We start from the raw sequence: 6,000 nt of genomic DNA on the forward strand, positions 1-6,000 counted from the left end.
ACTGTCTGAAATTGATCACTCCCAGATTTCAAAAGTTATCTTTCCTCCCTTGGTATCCTGCTGTTAAGTGAATTGTCTCGTTAGACTGACCTCACACTTGGTAAGACAACTCCCATCCTTTCATGTATTTATACCTGCTCCTGTATTTTCCACTTCATGCATCTGATGAAGTGGGTTCTAGCCCACGAAAGCTTACGCCCAAATAAATTTGTTAGTCTCTAAGGCGCCACAAGGACTCCTCATTGTTCCTTTATTAATTCATAGCAAGTGTCTCTCTCTTATGGAGCTTGTTTGTTTTGCTTGAGTGCCATAGAATTCAGAGATCCTCCTGGAATTCTGCCACAGTCATCAAGATCTTAAGCAATTTGTCTTTCCCGGTGAAAATAATATGTGCACATATATAGTGTCTGTCATCTGAGGATTTGAAATATGAGGCTCCTCAAAGTTTGATTGCAGATATTTACGTAAGCCTCACAACATCCCTGTGGTAAGTATTTACAACATAGAGTTTGTGATTTGGCCAAAATGTCACATTATCAGTTAGTGGCAGAGTCCAGAACAGAATTCAGGAGTCCCAGCTACTAGACAGAAATACCTTCTATTCTACACAAAATAGATCATGCTTAGTTTCCACTGCAGTAAATTCTGCTCCCCTTCAGAGGAACATATCAAATATAAGGTAATTTTTTCAAAAATGTTTAAACGGTATATGAGACTAACTTCCATTGACTTTCTTTGGGACTTAGGAGCATAAATCACACAGGCATTTATGAACATTTTACCCACTGAGCCCAAAGTTTACAGTTCTGACTTTTTAAAAATGATGTTTTCATCCTGGACTATTTTCAGTAATAATAACAATAATAACTCACTAGCTATTAGCAACAACACTAAGAAATCATTGATCCTTAGTATACATATTTCAAAGTAAAATATTTTTCCCATACTTAAGGCTTCTGGTTACTATGTTACACTGGTCATAAAAATAGTTCCACAGAGGATGAACTGTCATTTGTAAGAGCCACTATATTATTAGTCTTAATGTTTTATGTAATTTTTTCCTGTGTGTTCTTGTAACGTAACAGAGGGAAGCACACATTATTATTATTCACTAAGAGTGGAAGTATCACTTTTTGACCTTAATTCGACATACAGTCTCAGGCCTTGGCTACACTCACACTTTACAGCGCTGCAACTGAGGTGTGAAAAAACACCCCCCTGAGCGCTGCAAGATACAGCGCTGGAAAGCGTCAGTGTAATCAGGGCAGCAGCGCTGGGAGCGCGGCTCCCAGCGCTGCACGCTAAACCCGTAAGGGATGTGGTTTACATGCAGCGCTGGGAGAGCTCTCTCCCAGCGCTGCCGCTCTGACTACACACACACTTCAAAGCGCTGCCGCGGCAGCGCTTTGAAATTCCAAATGTAGCCATACCCTCAGTGACTCTGGCAGAACCAATAGTAGTGTAAGCCTTAAGGTACCATTCAGTGTGAATAAGACTATCACACTCTGAGCCTTATAGGGTTTTTTTTATTATTAATCTTTATGAAAAAAAGATGAAAAAGTTAGAAAAACGCAGAGACACTTTCTCTGGGTTACAAGCAATTATAAAATGCCTTTTTGTGTTTTAAAAAAAGCATTGCACAATATTTTTCTGTAGCTCGCTCTCATCTGACCTTGTTCCATGTTTTATGTTGGCAGCCAGCTTGCATTCAGTGTCTGTCCTTCTTGCAATGTGATGTTCTGCTATCAATACAATATTTGATATGTCCTCTGTGGAGAGGCCTGTATCCTGTAATTTTCAGGGGTATTGATTGGATGATCTAATAGCCTTTTGCATCTCCAGTTAGAAAATCTTTAATCTTTTTTATTTAAATTTTAAGAGAAACCAACTTTACAAGTAACTAACGTCCTTCATCAATTATCCAGCTAATCTTTCATAAGATAATGGTTTCTATAGTGACCTTTCGGAAATAATGTCTCTGATATCATTGTGAATTAGAAGTCTTTCATAGGGAAAGACTTCTTTTCTCTCCCAGATATCTAGTTGTGCCTTGGCATTTATTCCAGTCACTAGATGTTGAGAAGGACTCATAAATAATTGGTTACACGGCTATCTTTTATCTCTAAGAAATTTCACAGACACAATGTTGTGAGGAAATGAAAGTTCATGGAAAGCTGATTTGTTTAATTATATATTTTATTTTATTTGACTAAATACTCCTTTATGTAGGGCCAAATTCTCTGCTGGAGTAATTCCTTTCAATTGTGAGCAAACACCTCAGTAAAATTGGCCCATAAACTTTAAGCTTCCAAACTCTGGTATTTGTGGGAAACGGGATTATAGCCTAGGTATAGATTTGTGTTATAAAATCCTACTTGTCTTTAATGTCACAGGAAAAATTCCATTATAAATCCTTATTTTCAGACCCTTCCATACTTTTTTTAAAAGTGTGGTTTGCCTGAAATTTTTCTTGGTTAATGGCCAAAAGTGAATTTTATGGAAAAAAAAGAATCTAGTGAATAGGATAAAACAGGTTTTTTTAAGTTTTACAAAAGAAATTAGAAGCTTTTCTTTCAATATATCCTTGCATCTGTTTGCCCACCTAACTGAAAGACTCTGTTCTTTAAACATCTTTCATTCTGCCAGGACCCCAGATGAATAGAAAGATGAGGGACACAAAACCATTATTTCTTCATTGCAGAGAACTCTTTCTGCAACCTCAGATGCAAGATTCTCTGTTTCTGATGTACATTTTCAACCGTGAAAGAGAGGGATCTTTGTGACTAAAAGAAGTGATATTGTTCAGAATGAGGGACATTTTAGCTCCATTATGACTGCAATGCCGCTTATCCTAGGCCACATCTCTGCTACGGTCTTTTGCTATCATAGCTATGTTTGGTCAAGGGCATGATGAAGTATGATATGCGAGTGACATAGCTCTGCAGGCTAAAGCTCCTTATGTAGGCGCAGTTATACCAACCAACAGGGAAAAAAAAAAAAAAGGCAAGCTTTTGGGAGTATAGCTTATTTCACTTATGGAAGGGCCAAAATAAGCTAAAACAGCAAAAGCATTCCCTTGGACTTTTCAATGTTTTCTTTGCATGCAGAAGAGCTAGAAGTTTAGGCCAGTATTCTCTAATCCACTAAGGCTACTTTGCATCATATCAGATCATCAGTACAGAGTGACAATAAAATGGCTAGAGGCGGCCTGTGGACGTACCCTTGTGTAAAAGAACTCTCCACTGGCAAAGGTAGCTTCTGTGCCAGCCGCGCCCTTGCTTCCTGAAAAGTGGAGGGGAAGGGGGCATGACAGGCAGATGGTGAAACACAGCTTCACTACACCTGCTCCTCCACTGAAGTAAACTGTTATATCATCAGTTGAAGTTAAAACTGGCCCCTTACTGCTCCACCTTTCACTGGGTCCCAAACAGCCAAGAATCAGGGAGCAGCGGTTCCTGGGGCCACTACTTCTCCATTAAGTGTACATTCATCTTTTTTCTTGAGTTGTGTATTGTAGCTTTAGGTAACTCACTTAGATTTCGGTTTTTAAAAGGTAAAATATCTCCAATTCCTTTCGGGGAATATATCAAGGCAGGAGTGCTGCAACATTAAGTCCCTCTGAACTAAGTTGGCATATTTATAAATATGAAGTATTAATATAGGCCAAGATTTAAAAGAAAAGAAAAGACTCTAAAGTTACGCTACTAAAATCCTATTCAGGCACCTAGATCAATGGCTTGATTTTCAGAAGTGCTGTTGACCATGTAACACTTCTGGAAATCAACCCACTGATGTAAGTTTCTAATTTCATAATTAAGACACCTAACATTAGGCTCCTATTTCCTTTTAAGAAATCTTAGCCTTAATACATATCATCATACAAGTGCTACTGGAAATCCACTTTAAGTGGGTCACAAAAAGTATACTTGCTGCTGGATGAGATACCATAGTGATGAGCAAGGTATAAATACCTAGATAGATACTCCAGATAGTCACATTTGAGGGCCGCATAATGGCCTGAAGGAGAATTTGAAAGAACAGGAATGTATAAACCTTAAACTGTATAATGCATAGCAAGCAAATAATTAAAGTTCTCTGGGAAATGCCTAACATTCATGGGGGAGTTTTTGTCTGTCCTTTTGCTAAAACTGTGCAGCAACATGAGATGCCTCTGCAGAGAGATGTAAAATGAAATGGGTAAATAGAGGGTTTTTTAAATTTTATAAGCCTGATTCAAAGCCTGTTAATGTCAATAGAAAACTTTCCATTGACCTCCCAGGACTTTGCATCAGACTCTGCATATGGTGTGGCTAGGAGAAAATGAACAAGTTGCAAACTTTTGCTTTTTTCCTTCCTTTAAAAGTGTTCAAAATTTATCATACAAAAATCAATGTTTAAACAATATTAAATGCTGCCTGCTTTGTAAATCCATGTAGATCAGCAGATGGTATTACTTTTAATAGTGATAGTCATGATGGCTGGGGAAGGGGATTGCCAGCAAAATTGCTTTTTGGTTGACTCTGCTTGAGAAGTGCTCTGCAGCGACCCATTCCCAGTTGATAATCTTTCACTGCTAATAGCTTCAAAGACTATATGGTGGACAGTCCACTTTTACATTTAAATGTAAATCATGATAGCCTTGACAGACTGATGATCAAGGAAAAAAAGGGAAGAAAAAACATTAAAATAGATGTACAGCTGATATAACTTTCACCACTTCCTCCAGGGGCAGTTGTAATAAAACTAAAATGTATACAGTTTGATAAAGCTCTTTATAATGGATTGTGATTGAAGGCTCTCCCCAAAAGATCTACAATTGATGTTCTCCAAATAGCGTATCAGCATTAAAAGTTCAGTACAGTGTCAGTGACTCCCATTTACACCTTGTTTGGAATTGAGAATAAAGTTCTAAGCCCTGAAACAACTAATGTGGGTTGGCCTCAGCTAAGTGTATATAATTCAGTACTTCAATGAAACTACAGCAAAAGATTGTTTGCAGTGGAATCATACTAATAAACCCAAGCTATTAATACTGTCTTTGATGTGGCATCATCTACAAAACACATGTTGAGAAATATGTGGCTGCATATATAGCACACAAGATCCTCATATGGGGCCTGATCTAAAGTGCCTTGAAGTCAATAGGATTCTTGCCAGTGACTTCAATGGGTTTTGGATCAGGCCCCTAGTCAGAATGCACCCAGTGATATTCCTCCTCCATACAAAAATTTGCATAACTTTTCCATAGGTTGAACTTAATTAGGAAAAGACCAAATAAGGCAAATCAGTTTGTGCTACTTGCCCATTTATCTTTCTGACATGTCGCTACTCTATTAATATTCTGTGCCAGATTTTTAACTATTTTACATTGGTTAGTTGCATACCTATGTTGCTGTATTTGCATGTTTAAATCCAACAGTTGCATGCACAAAATTCATAATTTAGCCATTTAGCTACACAGTTATACAAGTTCTGTGTGACATCCAAGTATTTACATGCACACTTAGCCTGTTCCTTATGAAAACTTATCTTACATGACATAGTAAAGACTGACAATAAAACCTAAAGAAAAATAATTGCCAAGCAAACACACTAACCAGTGTGGCAGCATCAAAATGAAAAGTCTAGTACATCAAACAAAAAGTTAATTCCTTCTGATCACAGGAGATGAGAGCTGTATTTTTAAAGTTAAAATATTTAATATCATTATACAAATACAAGTAGAGAAAGAACTTTGATTTGAACAAACCCAAAGCATATTTCTTGAGAGAACCCTCACATCTGAGCCCACTGTCCTAATTTCATCTATGCTGCCTTAAAATGGTTACTAACAGCAGACGTATTTTGCTGTGGACCATTCTTCCTGGTGAAGTAGGGAATTCAGCAGTGGAAAAGTTTCAGTGAAACCTGTCATGCTTACCCTTCTAGCTGACTTATCTGATGTAAGTAGGTATCGCTTTCATAATACAAAATAGTTTGGCAGCAAGGAGGTTGTTAGAA

This window comes from Gopherus evgoodei, chromosome 14 (assembly GCF_007399415.2).
Source record: "Gopherus evgoodei ecotype Sinaloan lineage chromosome 14, rGopEvg1_v1.p, whole genome shotgun sequence".
Taxonomy (NCBI): Eukaryota; Metazoa; Chordata; order Testudines; family Testudinidae; genus Gopherus; species Gopherus evgoodei.